The sequence below is a fragment of the Zalophus californianus genome, chromosome 6 (assembly GCF_009762305.2).
Source record: "Zalophus californianus isolate mZalCal1 chromosome 6, mZalCal1.pri.v2, whole genome shotgun sequence".
NCBI lineage: Eukaryota > Metazoa > Chordata > Mammalia > Carnivora > Otariidae > Zalophus > Zalophus californianus.
The window spans coordinates 97,927,392-97,941,544 of record NC_045600.1 but is presented as its reverse complement, the minus strand read 5'-3'; the positions used below and the strand labels follow the sequence as shown (position 1 = coordinate 97,941,544).

General features: G+C 35.2%; 1 protein-coding gene across 6 annotated transcripts in view; it reads right to left on the bottom strand.

Moving 5' to 3' along the window:
- The window catches only part of TCF12 (transcription factor 12), a 373,813-nt gene that overhangs the window by 197,902 nt on the left and 161,758 nt on the right, over positions 1–14,153 (bottom strand). The window lies entirely within an intron of this gene.

Below are 14,153 nucleotides of genomic sequence, written 5' to 3'. Positions count from 1 at the left end.
CCTTTTGCATTTTCAAAAAGTATTAGCCTGTGATATATTAGATAATATTTTTTTAAAAGGTAGTCCTGCATAGACGGTTTGAGAATCACTAGTCTATATCCTTGGTACAAAAAATATGGGCCTCAGAATAGCAGTACTGGCAAATTCTGGGACAGCTGAAATGCAGAACCTCTGAGTACATCTAAGACCTAAAAGAATCAGAATCTACATTTTAAAAAGACTTTCAGGGTATTCTTATGCAAATTAAAGTTTGGGAAGAACTAGTCTATATTATCTCATAAATTGTGTATCATGGAGCCTGATACATGGTAAAATAATAGTAGTCCCTATTATTTCTTCTACTACCACCAGCACCTCATTAAGTTCTAAAGAGCGCACCTTCTTAAACTGATTCTTCCACTGTCCCTTCCACGTACCATATGCAACCAGAGAAAATTAGATAAAAGAGTTAAAATGGCACTCCACTGCAAAAACAGCCTCAGATTTTACATACTTTAAAAGCTTTCATCTTCTACTGTTGTCAACAGATTAAGAGAAAGCATAAAATAAGTGTTCAATAAATATTTTTCAATATTTGGGGCACCTCTGTGGCTCAGTCAATTAAGCATCTGCCTTCTGCTCAGGTCATGGTCCCAGGTTCCTTGGATTGAGCTGGCATCAGGCTTCCTGCTCAGCGGGGAGCCTGCTTCTCTCTCTACCCCTCGCTCTGTTCATGATATCTCTCTGTCTCAAATAAATGAAATCTTTTAAAATTTTTAAATATTTGCTATTTGTGGGATCAATTCAAATAAATCAAACCTAGAAACAAATAACATAGTCACAATAACCCTTGCATTAAGAAGAATTCCATTAATTCCAAGAAGAAACGATACCTACCAATGAGCAAAACAATGTTCTTACATTCAGTACAATAACATATTTTTATTTTTTAATAACATATTTTTAAATAATTTTAAAACACCAGTTCCATATGTTAAATTTTGTTGAATATTTATTTTATATTAGGTGAAAAAAATAAAAGCAAAAATCAATTAGTGTATAGAATATTTAACCTCTATAAAATTTTTAAGGAAAAGACTAGAAATTGTAAGTATTAAGGGTTTTAAATTTTACTTGTCTATATTTTCTAAAATTTCTATGAAAACCATTTATTGCTTTCAAAAAAATATATGGTTTTTCAGTTTTTCCTCTAACATGATTAAAGCACCATACTTTCAAGTTAGAAAATTGGTAATTATATAGAAATAGCATCAACTAAGTAGGAAAAAAAAAGACTCACAAAATCAGTAACATTTTGACATTTTTTCCAATTTTTAAATGTTTCTAAACTAGTTTACACATATAAAAATGTATGTAATAAATAGCTATGTATCCACTATTCAACAAATAAAACATTGCCAATGTAGCTTAAAACCCTATGGAATTCTTTCAAATTCCCCTCTGAAGTAAACAATATCCTAAATTTGTCTTTTTATTGCTTTCATGCGTTACTTAATACTTCTATTACATATGTACACTCCCTAATATACAGCACCATTCTGCATGTTTTAAAATGTTATCTAAATAGTATCTTTTTTTCTTTACTCGCTTAACAGTCAATATGTAAGACTGACACATGTTGAAAAAGTATAGCACTGGTATATATGTCACTACTATATAATATTCTATTTATAAGCATAACACAATTTATCCATTCCCCTTTCAATGACTTTTAACTCACTTCCCATTTTCCCCTCTTACAAAAAGGCTGCTATAAACACTTCAGTAATGCCTCCTTGCATAAACATGAGAATTTGTGAAATTTTCTCTAGGAGCAGAATTCTAGGTTATAGAGTATGAACACCTTCAAAGTTACTACACATTGCCAAACTGTTCTGTAGGACAGAAATATACTATCATTTAAGAAAAAAGTCTCATATTTCATACTGAATCAGAAAGTTTCTGAGCTATACAGACAGTCCCAACTTATGAAAGAAAGCTTCCAAAGCCCACTTACAAGTTTTATGTAACTTGCGATGCACTTTCCAAATGGTAAAAAGCAAAGCAATCACAAGTACATTTCCTTATCAGTTCATTTAACCCTTATGTAGTTTTTTCTTATCTAAAATAGTCTGACCTGGGTTAAAAGGTAGTCATTTGCCATAATAAATATTCAAGACCACATTTGTTAAGTGAGTTAATCTTCTCTAGGCTTAGTTTCATTAATGTTCTATAAATAAAATTGCATCCATTACTCCAGGTGTTGATCAAGCAAAATTTGCCAGAAATACGGTAATATTTTTAGTTTGTTGCCAGTATCTGGTCTTGATGCTCAGTGATATGCAGGCTGTTATAGCCACTTGGCCAGAGTGTTGACTGATGCTCGTTGTTAGATCCCGACCCCACAGGCATAATAGTTCACAGTTCATGATGAAAACAGTAATGTGTATCCTGGTAATATCGATAGAACAATACTTTTGGATTCTCTTGTCAGCCACGGTGATACTGACTATGATCCAGCTGCCTCTTCCAGCTCCTATGAATAAAGTCACTCATCTTTAAGGGTAAGCCCAAATTAAAGGTATTAACAGCAAAAGAATGTTCCTTTGATAACTGGCTCATATGGCTGGTAAATCTGTGGCCTGGATTTAGTTCCCTGAAGGTAAAAGTAAATAAACCATAGATGAAAGATCAGGGATTCCTTCTAGGAATGCACATGAAGTCTTCTCTCAGTCTATATAATTTAAGGTTTTCTGTGCCAACAATAATAGCATCAGCATACATTTGATACTATTTGCAAGAATATGAGTTAAGGGCTCTGCTCCCTTAATCATTACAACATCACGAATCCTCACAACCCCATGAACTGTTACTCCCATTTCTCCCATGTATATAAGAAAATGAGTGCAGAGAATTTACATAATTCACATGATATCCAACAGTAAGTAGCAGGATGAATCTGAACCCAAGCAATCTGATTCTAGAGCCCACCATGCAATGCTGCCTCTCTGGTATTAACTGTTCCTCCCTAGAATTATTGTGAATTAAATGGCTCAATGACAGGCTAGAGACATAAAATGAAGCGTATATTTGTTGAAATGGTAATTCACAAGGGAAAAGGAATTAAGCCAGGAAAATGCAACAACAAAACAATCAAAAAAAATTTTTAAATCAAAAAAATTTTTTTAAACCACTCAATTCAGCAAGTGGTATTTGAAATAGTGGAGGTAGTCATAAGAGCTTTTGAGAACTTTTTGAACCTCTGGATTCTGATGGAAAAAAAGCAAACAAAATGGGAAATGGAAAAATTTCCTATGGTAAGTAGATATCAAGTACATTCATTCATTCCTCCTGAAGACTATTCCCCTTGTCCAAGGTGGGAATAAACTGCAGCAACCTCCTGTGATGCTGAGATAGTTCCTGCAGAGAATGTAAACAGAGGCCCCAACGAACCTAAAAGCAAAATCATATACCATTAGGACCAGTAGTTGAGTGCCCCATGTAAGATGGAGTTTATGATAATGACATGGAAATTATAATTAATAACTAATATTCATTACAATGAAATGTGGGGGAAAAGTCTAGAGAAAGGCTATGTAACTCTATTCCATTTAACTAAAGGGAGCATCTGAATGACACTGAAAATTAAAAAAAAAAAAATTGTTCCTACAAGGAGAAGAATCTTTAGGGTCTGAGCTTTAAATCCAACTTCAACCTGAGGCCTACCCAGAGAAACAGAGTCAGAGGAAGCACCTAATCTTCCTTTGGAAACTGGTGACTTGTTTTTGCAGCACTGAAGCTACCCAGACAAGAGAAAGACCCATTATCGCTTCTTCAGTTCCTAGATCTCTGGAACCGCTGGTAGTCACCTAGCTAAAGGACCACGGGTGCCATAGAGATATTCCAACAAAGACAGAAAACTCTACTTCTACCTAATACCAAAGGAAGACAGTGCCCCTGATTCCTGAACTTTCCTTGGAGAGTTCTCAGCAGCTGAAAAGTTAGGACTTCCTTTTTTTCTTTTTTCAGGACTTCCTCTGAAAAATAGAAAAAGCATCACCATCAAATAAGAGAGGTAGGTGCAACTACTCTGTGTGAATGTATCTGATACAAAACCCGTAACTTTTAGAGATGACTTTTTAAGGATAAATGGGCTTCTGAAAACTAAACATGGTCCTCCTAGCTCAAACTTCTATATTAAATGAGTAGGTCAAAGAGTTCATGAAGTTTTTCTTGGATTTTGTACATTCCTCATTTTCAACTCTCAGAATTTTAAAATTTGACAAAGCATTTAAAATATTTTTGAGAAAGCTTCTAATTTTTTTAGTTTAAGAAAGTACTTTTTAAAAATTCTATTTGTAAATAACCACATCTGTAGCTTTAGAATCACTGATTCCCATCAATATGTTAATATTTCAAAGATGTATTTAAGAAAACTTTTCTAGGTTAGCCTTTATTGCTAAGAACATCAAAGGAATTAAAACTCTAAATACATTACCGCTCCCATTTTCACAGCCCTTTTTTAACAAAGATCCATCACTTATTTTTGCATGTTTGGCAGCTTATCAGTATGTGAAGCTATCTCCTTCTCCATCAGTTGCCCAACCAGAAAGGCCTCCGAGCAACTCTAACATACTGCTGAGGAATGACCCCTGGGGGAGTACTCATTTACCAGTTTGAGGAACACATTCTAGATTTCCATATGGACAAACCAACTTTTTAAAATCACTAAAAGCCCGACTCTTGTGGCTATTCATGGGTCCAGATATCTTAGTTCACTCATATCACAGATGTATTTAAATAACAAAATTAAGTGGATTCAAGAATAAAATTAATGCAATAAAAATAGTTCTACCCTTCTTCTACTCAACTAAAAAACCATGCACCCTAGAGTAAGCATGAGAAATACAATCTATTGTTCTGTTAGTATGGATTTTTGAATGTTTCTCAGGTGAAGCATCTCATTCCATGGCTATTCCATTGTACAAACATAGTATTCTTCATACAATATGATATTAAAACACAAACCAGCAACTTTATTTAGTAAACCACACAAATAGCTATCTGATCCATTATCAGAGGAAAACTACTCTGATGTGTGTGTGTATTCTATTTATCCAACTAAATAAAATTGGCAAGGCAAGTTTAAGTGGCATTACTTTATTAGAATACTTCTGGCCAATACACATAATTAAAAGTAAAAATAGTGAGATAGCTACTTCTTTAGAAGTAAAATTATACTGTATTTCAGACATGCATCCAAATTGATACTGTTTTACTGTATTTTCAGATACTTACAAAAATATAAGATTACATTTGCATACAATACAAAATTTTCAGATACTTAGAAAAACAGGAGACCAGAATCCCTTTGATAATCAACAGTAGTTCACAGTAGTATTATCAGTCTTTTTACTTATTTTTTATTTTTTTAAATTTTATTTTATTATGTTATGTCACCATACATTACATCATTAGTTTTTGATGTAGTGTTAAATGATTCTTTGTTTGTGTATAACACCCAGTGCTCCATTCAGTACATGCCCTCTTTAATACCTTCACCAGGCAAACCCATCCCCCAACCCACTCCCCTCTAGAACCCTCAGTTTGTTTCTCAGGGTCCATAGTCTCTCATAGTTTGTCTCCCCTTCCGATTTCCCCCCTTCATTTTTCCCTTCCTATTACCAGTCTTTTTAAATATACCTCCTAAGAAAGACTGGAAGATGTGCCACTTAAATATTAAGACTAAAAGTGGCACAAACTGAATTATCATCTACTTGATCAAATATCACAATTTCATTTAGAGCAGTAATTGATTTTCTCTTTTTTTTTCTGCTCTCTGCTTTGAGTTCTTTTTTTTTTTTTTTAAGATTTTATTTATTCATTTGAGACAGAGAGAAAGAGCATGAGCAGGGGTAGAGGCAGAAGCAGGCTCCCTGCTGAGCCAGGAGCTGGATGCAGGGCTCATCCCAGGACCCTGGGATCATGACCTGAGCTGGAGGCAGACGTTTAACCATCTGATCCACACAGGCCCCCCTCTGCTTTGAGTTCTTTTTTTTTTTTTTAAGATTTTATTTATTTATTTGAAAGAGCGAGAATGAGAGAGAGAGAGAGAGAGAGCACATGAGAGGGGGGAGGGTCAGAGGGAGAAGCAGGCTTCCCACGGAGCAGGGAGCCCGATGCGGGACTGGATCCCGGGACTCCAGGATCATGACCTGAGCTGAAGGCAGTCGCTTAACCAGCTGAGCCACCCAGGCACACCTGCTTTGAGTTCTTATGTCTTCAATGTGTACTATCAATCTCTAAGAATGCATTCAAGTGTGTTTATGGACACTTCTGTGAGAGGGATCTTTTTTTGTCTTTCCAGCTCTTGACTTCCTTCTCATTCTCCTCTTCCCTATAACCTATCCCTTTCACCTTTCATATCATTTTAATCTAGTTACTCATAAAATTAAAGAGATTAAACCATGCATATGGGAGTGTGACAATGCAAATGTATAAATCAGTATTAATGCCAATAATTGATCAGGCACTATGCTAGGTGCTTGGATACAAGAATGAATAAAACGGTCTTTGACTTCAAGGAGCTCATAGTTTAGAAAAAAGAAACAATACCTAAAAATATTTCAATAAACTGAGTAACTTCTGCATGAGGTCTGAGTCTGAGGTGTGTCCCATTACATTTTCCAAAGGTTTGATCAGCATTCTTAGACTCCCTATTACTCTAATGGGCAAGATGGCCTAACCAATGAAATTTTAAATGGTGCCCAAGCCAGTGTGCCAACTTCCAAGTTAAACTTCTTGAGTTGAGTAAGAATAGTTTGGAAGATGGTAATACATCAGTACAACTTCAAATGACAACATCAAAGCAGAACAAGCACTCTCAGGCAGGCAGAAGAAATTGCATTAAGATTTACTAAAAATGCCCTGAAGCATAATGAAACATGCTGATAACTAGAAAACAAAAATGTCAACAAGCACACACCTCTGGTGGCATCATAATCATCACAGTTACATTTTACTGAGTGCCTTCTATGCACCGCTATCTATAGATACTGGATTTTCCCCATGTCAAAACTGAGGAAATTTTGTCTTAGAGATTTTAAGTTTCTCAAAGTCAGAGCATGGCAGAGAACTGATTTAAAGTTGGGAACTATGACAACAGATGACTTAATGTTAGTCACTGATTTTTTTCATTTCCAGCACCAAGAAATCTGACAATAGAGTACACACTTAAACAGAGAATAGTTTCTATTAGGCAAGCCATTTTCAAGATCTCAGAATCCCTTTGGTCTCGGGACCTGCTATATAAAAATATTTTGTCTTAAAAAATATTTTGAGTCTGCCTTCGGCTCAGGTCATGATCCCAGGGTCCTGGGATCGAGGCCCGCTTCGGGCTCTCTGCTCCAGGGGAAGCCTGCTTCTCCCTCTCCCACTCCCCCTGCTTGTGTTCCCTCTCTTGCTGTGTCTCTCTCTGCCAAATAAATAAAATCTTTAAAAAAATATATTGTCTTAAAAAATATTGAGAACCCCAAGGAGCTTTTATGTGGAACATATCCAGTGATATTTACCACATTAGAAAGTAAACCTGAAAAATTAAAAACACAAGAACTCAGAGCAAAAACACTATCATATATCATGTAGCACTTGCAAACTTCAGAGTACACTCAGGAAAGAACAAGACTGAAATGGCAAAAAATGTTTTAGTAGTATGAAAATAGTTTTAACCTAACAAACACTCTAAAAGGGTCTCAGAGACACAGAGAGGTCCCCAGAACATATTACGTAAATTGCTGGAAGAGACTATTTACTGTATTTTAAAATAAATTATGAACCCTGATTACCACTACTGTCAGAATCTGGAAACCCTGGTTGAAGACTATTTATTAAAACAGAGGCCTCATTTCAACAGAAAGGAAAAAAGATTCAGGGAAGTCAAGGGGCATACCTAACATCACACAGCCAGTTGGTGGCAGTTATTTAATATTACTCTACTAAAGAACAGATTTTTGTCTTCTGATTATAAAATATCAGTAGACAATTACTTGGGGACAGCTGGTAGTAAGGAAAGCAATTACACAATAGCGAACAGGGTATCAAAATTCCAAGGACTTCTGGAATAAGCCGGTACTTTCAGTCTTGTGCAGGAAAAGCTGACGGTGCAGGCTTCGTTTCTCCATTCACTGGTATGTGCTGCTCCTAAGGCTTCCACTTTCAAAGCATATCCATGGCCCTTATCAGATCAGCCTCGCTAAAAACTCCACTTCCATCAGCACTTCCAGACAGGACAGAGTAAGAGACCAGATTAACCCTCACACTTGAAACAATCAAAAAACTAAACAGCAGTTCTGAGACATCGGATGTGGACAGTGCAGGCTACTGATCCCTGAGAGAGGGGAACAAAGTGAATCTCAGGACTGCTGACAGGGCCTAGGGAAGAGGGAGGTATCTCCACCTAGAACTCTACACCAGCAAAAAAATAAAGACTATTTCAGACACATAGAAGATGAAAAACCTCATCAGCACCAGACCTGCACAATGAGAGTGTTAAAAGAAGTTCTTTACTCACAAGAAAAATAATACCAGCTAGAAATATGGACCTATACGAAGGACTAAAGCATATTTCTTGACCATAATGGAATTAAATATCAATAATAAAAATATCACTAGAGAATCCTCAAATATTTCAAAATCAAACAATATACTTCTAAGTAAGTATTCAAGGAAGAAATCAATAGGAAGATTATAGAGTATTTTGAACTGAATGAAATGAAAACTCAACATAACAAAAACTATAGGATGCAGGTAATACCATGGTCAGAGGAAAATTTATAGCACTAAAATGCCTGTTAGAAAAGATAAAAGACTTCAAATCAATGACCTCAATTACACCTTAAGAAACTAGAAAACAGGGTGCCTGGATGACTCAGAGGGTTAAGCATCTGCCTTTGGCTAAGGTCATTATCCCAGGATCCTGGGATGGAGTCCTGCATCAGGCTCCCTGATCAGCAGGGAATCCGCTTCTTCCTCTCCCTTTCCCCCTCCCCCCTGCTCATGCTCTCTCTTTCTCTTGCTCTCTCTCAAATAAATCCTTTAAAAAGAAAACAAAACCTAGGAAACAGAGAACAAATTCAAAATAAGAGTTACAGAAGTCAAACATATTGAAAATAGAAAAACAACAGAGAAAACCAATGAAACAAAAAAACTAGTTCTTTGAGAATATCAGGAAAATGATAAACCTCTAGCCATACTGAAGGAAAAAAAAGGAAACAATTCACTAATAATATCAGGAATGAGTTAGGGACTGTAACTATAGATTTTACAAATATTGTGCTAGGTAGACTCTAAAATGACCCTCAATGATCTCTGGTATCCATACCCCTATACAAACCATTCCTCTGGAGTGTGAGCGGGCCTAGTAATTTGCTTCTAACCAAAAGAATATGGCAAAAGTGATATGATGTCATTTCTGAGATTAGGCTCCATAATACTGTGTCTTCTATCTTGCTGGTTTTGATGAAGTAAGCTGCCAGGATGGAAAGGCCTGGCTAGCAAGATACAGAAGAAGGCAGTTTCCAGCCAATAGCCACTGGGAACTGTGGCCTTCAGTTCAACAAATGAAAGAACTGAATCCTGACAAACACATATGAACTTGGAAGCAGACTGTTCTCCAAGGTCTTTCAGATGGGACTCTGATTCTGACCAGTATCTTGCTTACGACCTTGTAAGAAACCCTGAAGCAGAGGACCAAGCAAAGCTACACCCAAATCCTCATGAACAGAAACTGACAGACAATAAATGTGTATTATTTTAAGAAACAAAATTTGTGGTACTTTGTTGATATAATCTAAAGAAATTCATACAAATATTTAAAAGATAACAAAGAAATATTATGACTTTATGCCAATAAATTCAACTTAGATGAAATGGACAAATGGACGGATTTCTTAGAATACACAAACTAATAAAGTCATTCAAGAAAAAATAAGTAACTTTAATAGTCCTTTATCTATTCACAAAATTGAAATTATAACTAAAAATCATCCCTAGAAGAAACTTCAGGCCCACATATCTTAACTGATAAATTCTACCAAACATTTAAGGAGGAAATAATACCAATTCTACACATATTCCTCAAGAAGTTAAAGAATAATACCTCTCGACTCATTCTCTGAAGCCCATATTAGCATGATACCAAATTCTGACACAGTACAAGAAAAAAAAATCCTACAGATCAATATTACTCAATATAAAAATTCTTAACATTTTAACAAATTGAATGCAATAATATATAAAAAGGATAATATATAATAACCCAGTGCTATTTATCTCAGGAATGCAAAGTTAGTTTAAAATTTAAAACAGTAATCAAATATGATGCCTAGAGCAACACACTAAAAAATTATATGACCAATTCAATAAATGTGGAAAAAACATTTCATAAAATCCAAAAATCCGTTTTTGATACTCTCAACAATTAGGAATAGAAGGGAATGTCCTCAATCTAATAAATCACATCAATGAAACTTCTAATTAACATTATGCTTAATGGTGAAACACTGTTTTCCCAACATCAAGGACAAGGCAAAGCTAACCATTCTTATTGTTACTATTCAACACTGTACAAGATATCATGACCAATTCAATAATAAGAAAAAAAAATCCAGACTGAAAAAGAAAGAGTTACTCGCATTATTCATGGATGACGTACTATACAAATAGAAAACCTTCTAGCATGTACAAAAAAGTTACCACAACTAGTGAGTTTAGCAAGGTGCAGGATACAAGATCCACATACAAAAATGTATTGTAGTCTTATATAAGACATGAAGACTTAGAAATTGAAATAAAAATTTATACTAGCATCAAAAATTATGAAAGAGGTAAACTAAGTAAAAGATGTGCAAGATGTGTTTGCTGAAAACTACAAAACATTACTAAAAGAAATTAAAGAAGAACTAAATAGAGAGATACACCACATTCGTGGATCAAGACTTCACATTGTTATCAATTCCCCTTAAAATGATCTATAAATTCAACATAATCCCAACCAAAATCTCAGAACTGTAGAAACTGGGGGCACCTGGGTGGCTCAGTTAAGTGTCTCAATTCAGCTCAGGTCATGATCTCAAGGTCCTGGGATGAGCCCTTCATCAGGCTCTGTGCTCAGTAGGGAGCCTGCTTCTCCCTCTCCCTCTCCTTCCGTCCCCCCACCACTGATGCTCTCCTCTTTCTCAAATAAATAAAATCTTTAAAAACTGATATGCTGGTTTAAAATTTTTCAATTTATATGCAAAGTGCCTAGAATTTGCAAAAACAATTTTGAAACATAATAACAAGGTTGGAGGACTTACATTACCTGATATGAAGATTTATCTTTTTTAAAGATTTATTCATTCACTTGGGGGGGGGGGCAGAGAGAGAAGGAAAGAGAATCCTAAGCAGGAAACCCCACCGCCCCCATTGCTGAGCACGGAGTCTGACATTGGACTTGATCTCACCACCCTGAGATCATGACCTGAGCCAAAACCAAGAGTCGGCCGCCCAACCGAGTCAACTAGGAACCCGTGAAGATTTATTTTAACGGTACAGTAATCAAGGTGCTATGGTATTACTATAAAGGCTTTGAAAAATCAGTAGAACAAAACAGTTCAGAAATTGACCCTCACATACATGGTCAACTGATTTTTAACAGAGATAACAAGAGAATTCAATGAGGAAGATCATCTTTTCAACAAGTGGTGGTAACAAAGCTGGATAGCTTTATTTAAAAACAAACAAACAAACAAACCATCAATTTCAACCCTTACTTCACACCTTATACAAAAACGAACTCACAATGGATCACAGATCTAAATTAATGATTAGATGCATGTCATCCAATGAACTATTTCTTGGGACTATTACTAGCAGTCAAACTCAATTCATAAGTAATGCAGAAGGATTCCATGGTGGGGAAAAAACTGTGAGAAGTATATTCTATTCCTTTCTTAAGGAACTATAACTTGCAATACTTTATTAAAAACTGAGAAATCTAGTAAGTCAGTCAAATTTTGTTTAACTCAATAATACATAAATATATTAGACTATGGAACTCTCTATTTACAAATTATTTATTAATATCCTATTAAGCACAGTGTGAAAAACCATGATCTTGGGGAAAATTTTTGTTTTACATGTTATGAACTAATGTCCAGAGTAAGTAACATTTGATCAAGTTCACTTGTCTAATGGGAGAAGTCTCCCGGCTTAAGTCCTTTGTTCTTTATATTATAAACAGATTACCATTTTCAACTGACGTGCCCTAGAGGTTTGATAACCAAGTATTGCTTCAATTTCTGTGCTTCTACTCTCCCTGGGCCATCATTACCATAACTTTTATCACTATAGAGTATAATAATCTGTTTTCCCCATGAGAATGAGCACTTGTTTGCCTAGATAGTATGGACTGATCATCTTATTTTGCTTAACTATTCCAAAGACCAGAAAATTATGGAATCTCAATAAATGCTGCATGAATGAAAGAACTGAGAGAAAAAAGGATTCCATGTGAACAGCCTACAAAGAGTACAAGTCCAAGAGAAGACTACAGAATTCTAAATTGGGAAGAAAGTGAGTAAAAAGTGATCTAAGAGAGTAAGGTAAGGTTAGTGGGAAGTCAAGAATAATATTTAAAGAGCAAGAACTCAGAAAACTATAAACCCAGTGAGATGTAATGGTATCACCAATATGGAGACCACAGTTGCTTACAGGACAGTTGATACTTTCTTGCTAATCACTAAATAACTTCTTATACTAAACACCAAGAAGCAGGCTGCTCCATGCAAAAAGAAGCACATTCTGATATAAAACCACATTAAAGTAATTATTTCATTTGATAGGACAAAGGATTAAGTATCAGTTCAATACACTGAAGGAAAAACACTCCAAGCTTGTTATTTTCAAAGTAAAAATGTTAGAATATATGACAAAAGTACATCACAAAAGGAACTAAAATTAATTGCTCATGCTAAGCCTTTGACATACATAAGCTCATTCAGGTCTCCTAACTACCCTGTGGGGTAGATATCCTTTCAAACAAATTTAAGGAACAGAACCTATCATAAGAATGTAGATTGGTAAGAATCTATATTTATAAAAATCTGGGTTGCCCAATTTTTTCCCCAATAATCTCTAAATCCCAAGATCTACAATGGAATAAACTTTTCCAATAGTTTCAATTTTGTGAAAAATTTACTTTTCTTGACCTACAGAACCTCTTGTTGGTCATTTAAAAACTGCAACAGGTTCCTCATCTTGTTCAGGACATGCTCCGGGAATTCAAAACAGAGGTTTCTCTAAGGAGTATCTGAGACTTGTAAAATTCCTACGTACTTTTGTATCAAAATAGATCTGTAATTTTTCATGAGACTGGATGTAAGAGGAGGAACACTTATAACCTACTTAATATATTCCAGATATTGTGCTTTATAAAACTTCTTGTATTAATTCTCACACACTTGTTACGAGAAAAATCTCTTTGCAGACGAGAAATCTGAGGCTCAGAAATTAAGTCTCTTATCTTTTCCAAGGTCAAATATAGTGGTGAAGCCAGGATGTAAACTTATCTAATTGATTCTATGGCTTATATTTTTTTAAGTATAAAATGTAAATAATATTTTTATAAGAAATAATGACAGTGCCATCATCTTACAACTTCTAGAGTGTCTGCCTTTAAAGTCCTAGAAAAGGAGGAATAACAACAGCTTTGGGGTCTCTTTTACACATTGGCAAGTGATATGGTAGAAGGGGAGAGTAATTTAGAGTCATACTACCGGGCTACTAGTCTTGAATGTTTAATATCTGTTAAGTTATCCATCTTCTCTGAACCTTCACTTCTAAAATGGACAGGATTTTAAAAAGGGCTTCTTGATAAGCTGGTGTGAAGCGTAAAATAGGGAACAGGTGAAAGGTTTTAAATGATATTGTAATAAATGCTAGTTATGATCATTGCTATTAACAAAAATAGGCTAAGGGAACCTAGAAAGTTATTCAGCCCAAATCTACTCTCCATTCTGTTCTTATGGACAAGAAATATGTAAATCTATAGAAAATAATAAAAAAGTTGCCAGAAATAAGACCTCAACAATTACAAAAAGGGACATAAGAGATATTCAAAGAGTAATATGTTTTGA